The 14,409-nt window shown below is 46.8% G+C and overlaps 1 protein-coding gene across 13 annotated transcripts in view; it reads left to right on the plus strand.

Annotated features, from left to right (window-relative positions):
* Positions 1-11,771: 11,771 nt before the first annotated feature.
* Positions 11,772-14,409, plus strand: part of LOC109866688 (myelin transcription factor 1-like protein) — a 135,865-nt gene continuing 133,227 nt past the window's right edge. For 12 of the 13 annotated variants that reach the window (XM_031800847.1, XM_020455477.2, XM_020455475.2 and 9 more), the window contains exon 1: positions 12,428-12,670. The gene's annotated coding sequence lies outside the window, so the exon portion shown is untranslated. Of the gene's footprint in view, positions 12,219-12,427; positions 12,671-14,409 lie in introns of those variants that run through there. The other variant, XM_020455474.2, reaches the window with a different exon arrangement.

A 14,409-nucleotide genomic window follows, 5' to 3' on the forward strand; every position in this document is an offset into this window, starting at 1 on the left:
AATACCACCGTTCACTAAAATGACTGTACGTATTACTTTTACTGTGAGTTTTTCTCTATCTTCATTAGGAGGTTGTGTAAAGATATAGGTGTTTTTTTCTTGACTGATTAACATTATCAGCTTTCAAAATATGTATAATGTTTTCATACATGGTCTTGGTTCATGGTCTTTCAGCCAGCTTTGGGATTGAGCTATTTTTGGCAAATCCTGCCAGTGATGCAACAATGCCAATATTACTGATTACAGTTAGAGTTAGCAGGTGTTCTAAAGCCTAGTGTTTTCATCACAGAAATAAGAATGAATAAAACGGGCTTGGAAGCTCTAACCTTGGCGATTTGACTGGTAGACTCATGGGTACAATGGCTGCCTTGTATTGTGATGTAATCATTTCCATGGTAATGTAGAATGTTCATTCAAATGATGTTTACTGATGTGGCTAATACAATGGAATGCATTTTTTGTGATGTCATTTGAGTTGATTCAACAAATCACAGCACAGCTTGCTGGGTACACTTCCTGCTTTTACTTCCTGCTTTGCTTCTATGGGTACTCCCGCAATGGCCGCCAGTCCACCCATTATGCCATCATTGACTTGAATGGGAACTCCCATTCTATTCATTCTTATTTCTTATTTTCTATTATTTTCCCCTTTAAGGGTCCTGGACCTCTCTGGTCAAAACGTCCATTCTTTTGTTAGTTGAGTCTATTAGTTTATGGAAAAAGCTATTTTCTTGATGTAGTTACAGCAGCTTGTACAATCCTTTTTGTTCATTTAAAAGATCCTTTAACTGTGATAAACATTGTCCTCTCCATAACTCCCACCTTTGGTTTTGGATGCCATGGTAGCAATGATTGGTAACGCCGGTACTCAACGCAGTTCCAGACAGGGCAGGTCAAAGGGCAGATGTAAACAGCAACAAACTACCGGGATTTAGCCCGGGACAATCCGCGGTCCCATTAACAAGGGCTAACCGCGTCGTGGGCTGTGTTCAAGCTGTCAATTAAACGTTGCTAGCTTGATAGCTAGTTTGAAGCTAGGCTAGATGCTACTGCAAGCAGTTCTTCAAACTTTTGGTTGGCAGGATCCCTGGACAGATGTAATGGTCCCAGCAACTGATGCCAACCTAGTCACGAGATCCAAATTCAAAAGGTAACCAAACTTTTTCAATAGAACACTTTTTTAGAGACCTTCAAGAGGTTAAAACTTTACAACAACAAACCGAGCTCTCCCTCGTTCCGAGCGTATTTGCTGGGTATGATTCATGTATGTGTGTGCACGGGTAAGTGTGTGTGCGCGCGTACATGTGTATGTGCCAGGAACATTCTCTGGAGCACGATGGCTTATCGATCTGCCTTTTTTCAAGGTAGTATTGAGGGGGAACGTTGTCTTTGAACAGTACAAAACATCACAAACACACACCTCCCGATAGGGACACTTTTCAGCCCAGAGATGTATCATGGGGTAGTGAATGTCGAGTCAATATTTTTCATGAAAGATATTTTTGGAATTATCAAATACAGTGCGTTCGGAAAGAGTGCAGTTGAAGTCGGAAGTTTACATATACTTAGGTTGGAGTCATTAAAACTTGTTTTTCAACCACATTTATTGTTAACAAACTATAGTTTTGGTAAGTCAGTTAGGATTTTGTGCATGACACAAGGAAGTTTTCCAGCAAGTGTTTACAGACAGATTATTTCACTGTATCATAATTCCAGTGGATCAGAAGTTTCCTTACACTAAGCTGACTGTGCCTTTAAACAGCTTGGAAAATTCCAGAAAATTATGTCATGGCTTTAGAAGATTCTGACTCAGTGCCTCTTTGCTTGACATCATACGGAAATCAAAAGAAATAAGCCAAGACCTCAGAAAAAAATGGTAGACCTCCACAAGTCTGGTTCATCCTTGGGAGCAATTTCCAAACGCCCGAAGGTACCACTTGCAAATCAATCCCTGAACAACAGCAAAGCACCTTGTGAAGATGCTTGAGTTATGAACATGGTTATGTTTGGAGGAAAAAGGTGGATGCTTGCAAGCCGAAGAACAACATCCCGACCATGAAGCCCAGGGGTGGCAGCATCATGTTGTGGGGGTGCTTTGCTGCAGGAGGGACAGGGGCACTTCACAAAATAGATGGCATCATGAGGGATGGAAATTATGTGGATATATTGAAGCAACATCTCAAGACATCATTCATGAAGTTAAAGCTTGGTCGCAAATGGGTCTTCCAAATGGACAATGACCCCAAGCATACTTCCAAAGTTGTGGCAAAATGGCTTAAGGACAACAAAGTCAAGGTATTGGAGTGGCCATCACAAAGCCCTGACCTCAATCTTATAGAATATTTTGTGGCAGAACTGAAAAAGCGTGTGCGAGCAAGGAGGCCTACAAACCTGACTCAGTTACACCAGCTCTGTCAGGAGGAATGGGACAAAATTCACCCAACTTATTGTGGGAAGCTTGTGGAGGCTACCCGAAACGTTTGACCCAAGTTAAACAATTTAAAGGCAATGCTACCAAATACTAATTGAGTGTATGTAAACTTCTGACCCACTGGGAATGTGATGAAATGAAATAAATAATTCTCTCTACTATTATTCTGACATTTCACATTCTTAAAATGAAGTGGTGATCCTACCTGACCTAATACAGGGCATTTTTTGCTAGGATTAAATGTCAGGAATTGTGAAAAACTGAGTTTAAATGTAGTTGGCTAAGGTGTACGTAAACTTCCAACTTCAACTGTACATACACCTTGACTTTTTCCACATGTTGTTGTGTTACAAGGTGGGATTCAAATGTATAAACAAAATATAAAAAATTGCCAACGATCTGTACAAAATACTTTGTAATGTCAAAGTGGAAGAAAAATTATAACATTTGTAAAAAAAAATAGAAAATAAAAATAAAACACTGGCATGGCGACCTAGAGCTCCTGAGATAGCATTGGTGACGGTAGCCCCGGTGCATTCGACTCCAGCCGCAGGATGCCAACCAAAGGGACGATCCCAGGGATCAGGAGCGGACTGGTCACCCCTGCTGATGCGCGGGAATCTGTCACCAGCTGGGGCACGGAAACCTGACAGGCCGGCTGAGGCAGGGGATCCTGGTGATCCGGCTGAGACATGAGAGCCTGACTAGCCGGTGGAAGCAAGGGAGCCTGGCGATCCGGTGAAGGCATGAAAGCCCGACGAACCGGTGGAGGCAGGGGAGCCTGGCGATCTGTCTGAGGCATGAGAGCCTGTAGCAGCTCCCGGACCCGACGTCATTCCCACCGAAACATCAAAACAAAAAGACTCTCCCTGATGCTTCCATTAGGTGAGGCGTCATTCTGTAACAATGTCTGTTGAGAGTCGGGAAGCAAGTTCAGGGAGTGAGTGTTTTAATAAATAAATATAACATAATACAAAAATAAGAAACACGAACAACGCACAGAACTGACACAGGAACAGAAACAATGACGCCTGGGGAAGGAACCAAAGGGAGTGACAGCACTTCCTCCGGGAATGTAATCAGGGAAATGATGGAGTCTAGGTGAGTCTGATGATGCGCAGGTGCGCGTAAAGATGGTGACAGGTGTGCGCCATAACGAGCAGGCTGGTCACCTAGAGGCCGGAGAGGGAGCACACATGACAGAGCTTATTTTGTGCTCCACACCTGAGCACCAGGCAGTAGATCACCAAAAGTAACAGAAATGATTGAAAATCCTATTGTGTAAAAAATTAATTTATACTACCGATCAAAAGCTTTAGAACAACTACTCATTTATCAGGTATCAAGGTAAGACCCAGATGCAGACCGTGTCAAAGTAACAGCGTTTAGTACAGCAACAGGGGCATAGGTACAGGATGGTAGGCAGGCAGGCTCAGAGTCAGGTCAGGCAGAAGGTGGTATTCCAGAGGTGGGGCCAAGGTACAGGACAGCAGGCAGGCTAAGGGGCAGGCAGAGTGGTCAGGCGGGTGGGTACAGGGTCAGGACAAGCAAGGGTCAAAAACCAAGAGAATGAGAAAAGAGAGACTGGGGAAAAGCAGGAGCTGACACAAAAATGCTGGTTGGCTTGACAAACAAGACAAACTGGCAACAGAAAAAAGAGAACACAGGTATAAATAAACAGGGGATAATGGGGAGAATGGGCGACACCTGGAACGGGGTGGAGAAAATCACATAAACAGGTGAAATAGATCAGGGTGTGACAGTAACCCCCTCTAGGGCACCACCTGGTGTCTTACCTGGGCGCATACCTGGTTGACCAGGGTGTCAGCGGTGGAAGTCGGTGATGAGGGCTGGGTCCAGGATGTCTCTAGCTGGGACCAGCACCTCTCCTCCAGGCTATAACTCTCCCAGTCAACCAGGTACTGGAAACCCCTGCCACGTGGTTGAAACCTCAGGAGGCATCTCACCGTGTACGCAGGATGGTCATCGGCAACATTGGGAGGAGGGGTGGGCCTGGAAATAGAAGACAAATAGCTGTGAGACACGGGCTTTATTCTAGAAACATGGAATGTAGGATAAATACAAAGGATACGGGGCAACAGAAGGCAGACAGCAGAGGGGCTAATGATCTTGGAGATGGGAAAAGGGCCAATAAACCGGGGGGACATTTTGCAAGACTCCACCAGGAGGGGCAGATCCCGGGTGACAAGTCATACCTTCTGCTCGAGACGATACCGGGGAGCCGGGGTCCGATGGTGATCTGCTTGTTGTCGATATCTGGAGGTGGTCTTGAGGAGGGCCGACTGGGCTCTCCTCCAGGTACAACTACAGCGTTGGACAAACATCTGGGCAGAAGGTATGCCAACCTCCTCTTCCTGCTCAGGCAAGAGCAGGGGCTAATACCCCAGGGAACACTCAAAGGGAGATAAGCCCGTAGCAGAGCAGGGAAGGGTGTTGCGGGCATATTCGACCCACACAAGCTGCTGGCTCCAGGTGGTGGATTTGGCAGCGCAGGGTAGTTTCGAGGTCCTGGTTGGCTCGCTCAGACTGCCCGCTGGACTGGGGGTGGAACCTGGAGGACAGGCTGGCCGACGGCACAATGAGGGTGCAGAATGCCTTCCAGAACTGGGACGAGAACTGAGGACCCCAGTCCGAGACCATGTCCATGGGCAGTTCATGGATCCGGAAGACGTGATGCACCATGAGCTGGGCAGTCTCTTTGGCAGAGGGTAGTTTGGGGAGAGGAATGAAGTGGGCGGATTTGAAAAACCAATCCACTACGGTCAGGATGGTGGTGTTGCCATCAGATGGGGGAAGACCCATGACAAGCCCAGGAAAATGTGAGATCAGGGATGTTGGGGGACAGGCAGAGTTTGTAGGAGACCAGCCGAAGCTTGCCAAGGAGTCTTGTTCTGTGCACACACAATGCAAGCAGCGACAAATTTCAGACACATCAGGAACCATAGTAGACCACCAAAAGCGCTGTCGCACAAAGGCCAGGGTCGAGCTGGCGCCCGGGTGGCAGGCATTCCTGGAGGAGTGGGCCCACTCCAGGACCGCGGAGTGGATGACGTCAAAAATAAACATTCGGTTATCAGGGGCTCAGCTCGGATCACTGCGCCTCACGGATCTGCTTCCCTATTCCCAAGCTGAGTATTGTCGCCAGGTATGAATTGGGAAGGATTGTCTCAGGTTCTGGGGTAGTAGTCGTGGGGCTAGAGCATCGGGACAATGCATCTGGCTTGACATTCTTAGATCCAGGCCAGTATGAGAGGGAGAAGTTGAACTGTGTGAACAGCAGGGCCCATCTAGCTTGCCTGGAGTTGAGGTGCTTGGCAGTGCGGAGATACTCCAGGTTCTTGTGGTCAGTTCACACGATGAACGGATGTTCCGCCCCCTCCAGCCAGTGCCTCCATTCCTCCAATGCCATCTTCATCGCAAGAAGCTCACGATTCCCCACATGGTAGTTCCTTTCCATGGCATTGAGGCGATGGGAGAAGAAGGCGCAGGGATGTAGCTTGAGGTCAAGGACAGAACGCCGAGATAGGATAGCCCCCACTCCGACACCACGAACTAACAAGATCGGTCAGGATGAACCAGGATGGGAGCAGTGGTGAAGCGGTGTTTGAGGTCCCGGAACGCACGGTCAGCAGCTGGAGACCGCGTGAACGGAACCTTGGGCGATGTGAGTACTGATAGGGGGAAGCCAGGCTGCTGTAACACCGATAAAGTGGCGATAGAAGTTGGCGAACCACAGGAAATGTTGCAGCTGCATCCTGGACAAAGGCTGAGGCCAATCAATCACTGCTCTCATCCATCTGGACACTCCCAGCAGAGATGATGTAACCCAGAAAGGGGATGGTGGAGCGATGGAACTCACACTTCTCCGCCTACACAAACAGCTGATTCTCCAGGAGGCGGTGAAGTACCTGCCGGACATGGAGAATGTGTTCTTGAGGGGAGCTTGAGAAGACGAGGATGTCATCAATCTAGACAACGACGAACCGGTTCAACATGTCACGGAGGACATCATTCAACGGCGCCTGGAACACACCAGGGGTGTTGGTGAGGCCAAAGGGAATGACCAGATACTCGTAGAGGCCACTGGCTGTGTAGAAGGCGGTCTTCCACTCGTCCCCCTCTCGTATCAGCACCAGGTGGTAAGGCGTTCTGTAAATCCAGCTTGGAAAACACAGTGGCCCTCTGGAACGGCTTGAAGGCTGAGGAGATGAGTGGTAGCGGGTAACGGTTCTTAACCGCAATGTCATTGAGTCCCCGGTAGTCAATGCACAGGCACAGGGTCTTGTCATTTTTCTCCACGAAGAAGAACCCTTCGCCAGCGGTAGAGGAAGATTTCTGAACACCTCCCAGAGGTCCTGGTACTCTGAGGGGATAGCGGAGAGGTCTGGGGCACCTTCTGAGCCGCAGAAAGACGTCCCGGGGCAGGTTGTGCTGACTTCAGGCAATGGGTGTGGCAGAACGGGCTTCAGCCCATGATGGCACCAGTAGACCAGTTAATGAGAGGATTGTGTTGTTGAAGCCAGGAAAATCCCAATACCACGGGAATCAGAGGGGAATTGATGAGCAAGAACAGGATAGCCTCGCTGTGCTTCCCCGACACCCGTAGGTTGATGGAAGTGTTTTTGTGCGTGACTCAGTCTATTGACCGCCAGTCCAGCGCTCTAATGTCCATGGGAATGGAGAGGCGCTGAGTGGGGATGTTCAGCTTGGACGCCAGGGTAGCTTCCAAAAAGTTCTCGTCGGCCCCAGAGTCAAAGAAAACCTGGAGAGATTTGGACTGGTCTCCCCACAGCAGAATGGCATGAAAAGGGGTGCTAGCAGGGGAAGCAGGAACATTCTCCATATGGCCCACCAGAGCATTTGCTCCTACCGGGGAGCCTTGTTTCTTTAATGGACAAGAGGACGCGAAATGACCAAGAGTCCCGCAATACAGACAACTCTTCGTGTCAATCCTGTATTGCCGTTCTGCAGGCGACAGCCCAGCTCTGCCTAGAGGCATAGGCTCAGGAACCGGTGACTAGGTCGTCTTCGGCAGCCCTCGGGACAGGTCGGGAAGCCTCGGGTTCTCTCGGCAGCGAGACCGTCGGGAGCTTCCGGAATTACTCAGAGGCAAGGCGGGATCCCTGGGCATGTTAGCGCAATCCAAATTCCTCTCCCTCTGTCATTCCCGTAATCGCCCATCGATACAGATGTTCAAAGCCATAAGGGAATCGAGCTCCGTAGGTAACTCCCGGGCTGCAAGCTCGTCCTTGACCACCTCCGAGAAACCGTGCAGGAACATGTTGAACAGTGCCTCTTGATTCCAAGCACTTTCCATTGCCAATGTGCGGAAACCAATGCATAATCAGCTACACTGCGTGAGTCCTGCCAAAGCTGGATTAACTTCCGGGTGGCCTCTCGCCCAGAGAAACGGGCATCAAAGACTTTTCTCACTTCTCCCACGAACCCTTCCAGACTAGCGCATATGGGCCGCTGTTGTTTCCACATGGCAGTAGCCCAGGTGAGAGCCCTCCTGGACATCAGCATGATGAGGTAGGCTATCTTGGAGCGATTCGAGGGGAAGGAGGAGGGCTGAAGCTCGAAGATGAGGGCACACTGAGCTAGGAACGCCCGACAGGTGCTCGGCTCTCCATTGAAGCATTCCAGAGGAGGTAAGCGGGGCTCCCGACAAGGTGGAGTGACCGATGAGACGGCACTGCTAGCAGCTGAGTCTCTGAGGAGTTGTGGGGTTACCACCATGGTAGGTTGCCTCCCAGACAACCCGTGGATTTGCTCCAGCAAACTGTCCAACGCCGGTCATGGCTTTCAATGTTTGGACCCCCTCCATAAGACCACAAAGCAATTCCTCGTGCATACCAATGGGGGCTCCCTGGGTGGAGATGGTGTTGCGCAGCTGGCCCGGGTCTGCTGGGTCAGTCATGGCAAGCTCGTACTATCAGGTATCAAGGTAAGACTCAGATGCGGACCGTGTCGAAGAAACAATGTTTATTACAGCAACAGGAGCAAAGGTACAGGATGACAGTCAGGCTCATGGTCAGGCAGAGTGGTCAGACGTGTGGGTACAGGGTCAGGACAGGCAAGGGTCAAAAACCAGGAGGACGAGAAAAGAAAGACTGGGGAAAGCAGGAGCTGACACAAAAATGCTGGTTGGCTTGATAAACAAGACAAACTGCCAACAGACAAACAGAGAACACAGGTATAAATACAAAGGGGATAATGGGGAGAATGGATGACACCTGGAGGGGGGGTGGAGACAATCACAAAGACAGGTGAAACAGATCAGGGTGTAACACTCATTATAGGATTTTTCTTAATTTTTTACTATTTTCTACATTGTATAGTAACAGTGAAGACTTCAAAACTATGAAATAACACTTATGGAATCATGTAGTAACCAAAAAAGTGTTAAACACCCTTTGCCTTGATGACAGCTTTGCACACTCTTGGCATTCCCTCAACCAGCTTCACCTGGAATGCTTTTCCAACAGTCTTGAAGGAGTTCCCACATATGCTGAGCACTTGTTGGCTGCTTTTACTTCACTCTGCGGTCCGACTCATCCCAAACCATCACAATTGGGTTGAGGTCGGGAGATTGTGGAGGCCATGTCTTCTGATGCAGCATTCCATCACGCTCCTTCTTGTTCATATAGCCCTTACACAGCCTGGAGGTGTGTTGGGTCATTGTACTGTTGAAAAACAACTGATAATCCCACTAAGCCCAAACCAGAAGCGATGGCGTATTGCTGCAGTATGCTGTGGTAGCCATGCTGGTTAAGAGTGCCTTGAATTCTAAATAAATCACAGACAGTGTCACCAGCAAATCACCCCCACACCATAACACCTCCTCCTCCATGCTTTATGGTGGAAATAGACATGCGGAGATCATCAGTTCACCCACACCACATCTCGCAAAGATACGGTGGTTGGAACCAAAAATCTCAAATTTGGACTCATCAGACCAAAGGACAGATTTCCACCAGTCTAACATTTATTGCTTGTGTTCCTTGGCACAAGCAAGGCTCTTCTTCTTATTAGTGTCCTTTAATGGTAGTTTCTTTGCAATAATTGGACCATGAAGGCCTGATTCTCCTCTGAACATTTGATGTTGATATGTGTCTGTTTCTTATCTGTTATTTATTTGGGCTGCAATTTCTGAGGCTGGTAACTCTAATGAACTTCTCCTCTGCAGCAGAGGTAACTCTGGGTCTTCCTTTCCTGTGGCGATCCTTATGAGAGCCAGATTCATCATAGCGCTTGTTTTTTGCTACTGCACTAGAAGAAATGTTCAAAGTTCTTGAAATGTTCCTTATTGACTGACCTTCATGTCTTTAGGTAATGATGGACTGTCTTTTCTCTTTGCTAATTTGAGCTGTTCTTGCCATAATATGGACTCTGCCTTTTACCAAATAGGGCTATCTTTTGTATACCCCCCTACCTTGTCACAAACAACTGATTGACTCAAACACATTAAGAAGGAAAGAAATTCCACAAATGAACTTTTAACAAGGTACATGTGTTAATTGAAATGCATTCCAGATGACTACCTCATGAAGCTGGTTGAGAGAATGCCAAGAGTGTGCAAAGCTGTCATCAAGGCATAGGGTTGCTATTTGAAGATTATCCAACATAAAATATATTTAGATTTGTTTAACACTTTTTTGGTTACTGCATGATTCCATATATGTTATTTCATAGTTTGATGTCTTCACTACTACAATTTTTCCCATAGCACATATGAAATGTATTACTCTGTTAGAATGTTGCAGTCAAAATGGCTGTTCACTGGTGTAGTGAAGGGGGTAGTGAGGCCAAGCAGATAAAGTCAAACCTTTTCATCACTTTCACAGTTGGACCATCCAACCTCTGTTTTCAGGAGATTTTGTCTGTTTCCCTTTCCATTAATTAGTCTCTTCATTTGCTGTTCACCATTGTGACATTTCCCTGCTGGTAATTAACTGATTAAGCCCATTAATGTGATTAGAATGGCATTTCTACGACAGCTGCCATTAGACACAACCAACGCAAATCCCAGATTCTCACTATTCTACTGTATATTGACCACCTCAGCTCAAACCCTGCACTAAGAGAACACAACCCTGTAGTCTAGCTGCTGTTGTCTCGCTCCCTTGAGAGTGCTGAGATTTAATGGTTGTTTTCAGTGCTCTGCTCTGTTGACATGATTGGTTGGTTCAGTGGTTCAGCACCAGGGTCTGTCAGTAGAGTGGAATAGGGGAGCTGGGAGCTCTCCACTAGTTTCAACACCAAGAGCTGTCCACTAGTCTCAACACCAGGAGCTGTCCACTAGTTTCAACACCAGGAGCTGTCCACCCTGACTCTGACGACAGTGACAAAGTAATAGTGAAAGAAAGGAAGGAGAGAAGGCTTATATATTTTTGGCATGTTTAGGAAGCCGTTTCTACTTTTAAAAGTATGATACATTGGATCTCCATAGAAACACTGTGCCTATATCAGTGTGTTTGTTAGAGCGTGAGATGTCCACTAGTTTCAACACCAGGAGTTGTCCACTAGTTTCAGCACCAGGAGCTGTCCACTAGTTTCAGCACCAGGGGCTGTCCACTAGTTTCAGCACCAGGAGCTGTCCACTAGTTTCAACACCAGGAGCTGTCCACTAGTTTCAACACCAGGAGCTGTCTTCTAGTTTCAACACAAGGAGATGTCCACTAGTTTCAGCACCAGGAGCTGTACACTATTTCAGCACCAGGAGCTGTCTAGAGTTCACAGCTGTAGCCTACACTGTGGAGCTGATGGAGCTATATTTCCTTATTAAATTAATGAAATGTATACTCATTGGTTATTGAAGAATATAACTTACAAATGCCTGTTGAGCTTAGTTCATCTGTCGTACCCCATCAGAAGCCAACATAGAAGCTTGTTTTACTCCAATGTTTGTAAGCAAAGTAAATGGAAACAAACATGGTCAGTCCTTGCATTCCATAGCTCTGTCTATGAATTTGAGAGCGCTTACATTTCTCCAGCCCCATCCCTCAGCTTTTTACCAAAACAGTGGCAAGGAAAACACTTGTTTAAACTGCGGATTACCATTTTAAGTAGCAATAATCCTGTACTACTAATTAGCAACCAAAATCTATATTTCAACACTACTAACAGAGGGAATTGAAATATGATGCATGAACACCCAATGTATAATGACAGTCCTCGCATACACAACAGTCCTGGGTGTTGACTTATATTTTCCATCGTGTGCCCATGTGAACTAGCTAGTGGATTCCCAAATACAACATCAAACACAGGCACTAGCTAGCCTGGCACATCTCTCTCTACTGCACACACAGCTGCATACGCTCCGCTCCAGAGACTACACAACCTCTCTGTGGGGAGAGAGCCGAGCTACCGCCGCATGCGCCGCACACTGTCTACCGCACACTGTCTACCGCACACAGTCTACCGCACACAGTCTACTGCTCTGAATTTATACAGGACAGAGACGTGAGAGAGACGGAGTGAGAGACAGGGAGGTGTAGACAGAGACACTGAGGAGGGGAATAGGATTACAGAAGGCGTGTTGTTGGCTGGCTCGGAGAGGCAGATAATCTAGGCTTGGCAGTGGGCTTGGATTGGTTCATCTCTGTCTTTCTTCCCCCCTCTCTCTCTCTCTCTCTCTCTCTCTCTCTCTCTCTCTCTCTGTCTGTCTGTCTGTCTGAGGGCAGCAGTCGTCGTCGTTGGTTCCTCTGGGGTCTGCCATGGTTGTCTGGAGAGCCGACGGTGGTTGGGGTGCGGCGAGAGGGTAAGTCTTCCTCTCTGGGTTGTGTTCTGCTGCAGTGCTACGTTCGAACAGGAACTCTCTCTGTCTCTCTCGCTCCCTCCCTCACAGACGCTGCCTGTTTCCCCCTCCCTCCCTCTTCCCTGTCTGTATGTGTCTCCATCGCGCCCCTCCCTCCCTCCCTTCTCTAAAGTGGCTGCTGCTCCCCTCTTCTTCCATTCTCTCCCTCCATGTCTTAAGTGCTACAGGAATGAGCAGAACACCCTGACAGTGACAAAGAAATAGTGAAAGAAAGGAAGGAGAGAAGCAGAGGACGAGAGAGGGAGAGGAAGAGGGAGGGAGGCGAGAGAAAGAGAGTGAAGAAAGGAAGAGAGAGGGAGAGGAAGAGGGAGAGGGAGAAGGAGACCGGTTGCAGACTGACTTTCAGACAACTGGAAGAGAGGAAGCTAAGAGAGAGCTTTACCGTCGCCATCTGAGTAGGTTTCTTTCTACACTTTGCTTGCTCCTGTTCTATATTGTGGTTGTGTCATGTCAGTTTTGATTCTTTCTCTCATCTGAAAGTAGTGCATGGCTACTTAACTTTGAATAGTGAGACTAGGGCTGTGGGGAACATTCCAGCACATAATGTTGACAACATCTCAAGTTTCAACTTTTAATGTCACATGCACAAGTACAGTGAAATGCCTTTCTTGCAAACTCCGAAGGGATTTTGGCAAGGCACTACTTTTCTCTAATGACAAAAATGCCACTTACTGTGAGTTAGGGGAGATGGACGTAGTCCATAAGGCTTATATATTTTTGGCATGTTTAGGAAGCAGTTTCTACTTTTAAAAGTATGATACATTGGATCTCCATAGAAACACTGTGCCTATATCAGTGTGTTTGTTAGAGCGTGAGGTATGATGCTACCACTAAAGTTTATCTGAACGCTGCTTTGATGGGTCCCACAATGATGGACACTACTAGTATGAGCAACACTGATACTTATACTGGAAGCCTCACATATTGTAATACACCACTATGTCTATCCATCAGTGACCACAAACACATGAATTGTCAAATTTAGTGTCTTTTGAAAGCTACTGTTTGTTAAATGCAAGACTAAAATAGCAAAATTGACATACACTCTTTAGTAAAAGAGAGATGCCTGTGTTTGATAGAAACACAAAATAGGATTCAAAAAGACAGCTGTTTACATAATGTATTATTGCTACTACTATCTGAAATAAATGTCAGTTTGATTTGAATTCTAATCAAAATATCCTCCTATATTAACCCAGGACGGAGGAGTGACCACACATTGGAAGTAGCAATGCATTTAAGTCGGCCATTCTTTCTTGAGCGTGGGCAAAAATATACATACTTGAACTAAGGTTATTGTAGTATTGAGCAGACCAGAAAAAAACATATACATCTTTGGTAGTTTGACAATACAGTGAATCATATGGTCACAGGTTTGTCTTGAATGGTCTGTCAGTTGCTATGGTATCCCGTACGCGTCGTGTGTAGCATGTTAATATGCCACTTATGAATTTATGATGGGAACTTATGGGGTGGCTTCTGAGATCTCTTGACCTGTGGATCGTCCCCGTTTCAGTCGACCGAGACGTGCTCAATGAACTTCTACAATATAGTTGCATTAAAAAAGGGGTCAAAAATATCCTCGTAATGCAGGGCGTCGGGGGACTCAGAGGCAACCACCATCTATGGTAAATAAGGACTACGTTTAATACAGAAAACATTTCCTTGATATTCAGACCTACGCTGAAATGTTATGCTGTGTACTATATGCCTGTTTTCAAAACAAATCTCAGCAATGGGTTTAGTGTTTCTGCATGGGCGGTTAAACGATGGGAAGTTAGAATTGATGGTTGAGGATGAGGCAGATTTATTTCACATTAAATTATATTTCTTCATGTATTCTCAGAATTTGTATTCATTGTATTAATTAACAGTATTAACATGGCTTTTACATCTGCCTGACAAATGTCTGTCTGCCTGCCCTGTATTCCTGGACAGATGTGGATGGGGGCTTAACTCCTCAATCATAGTTTGTGAACCTATGGGATCTGCTGGGGTAGGTATAGGAGGAGAACCATAGCTTGAGCTTCTCATATTGGACAGACAGACAGACAGACAGACAGACAGACAGACAGACAGACAGACAGACAGACAGACAGACAGACAGACAGACAGACAGACAGACAGACAGACA

This window comes from Oncorhynchus kisutch, linkage group LG21 (genome assembly GCF_002021735.2).
Source record: "Oncorhynchus kisutch isolate 150728-3 linkage group LG21, Okis_V2, whole genome shotgun sequence".
Taxonomy (NCBI): domain Eukaryota; kingdom Metazoa; phylum Chordata; class Actinopteri; order Salmoniformes; family Salmonidae; genus Oncorhynchus; species Oncorhynchus kisutch.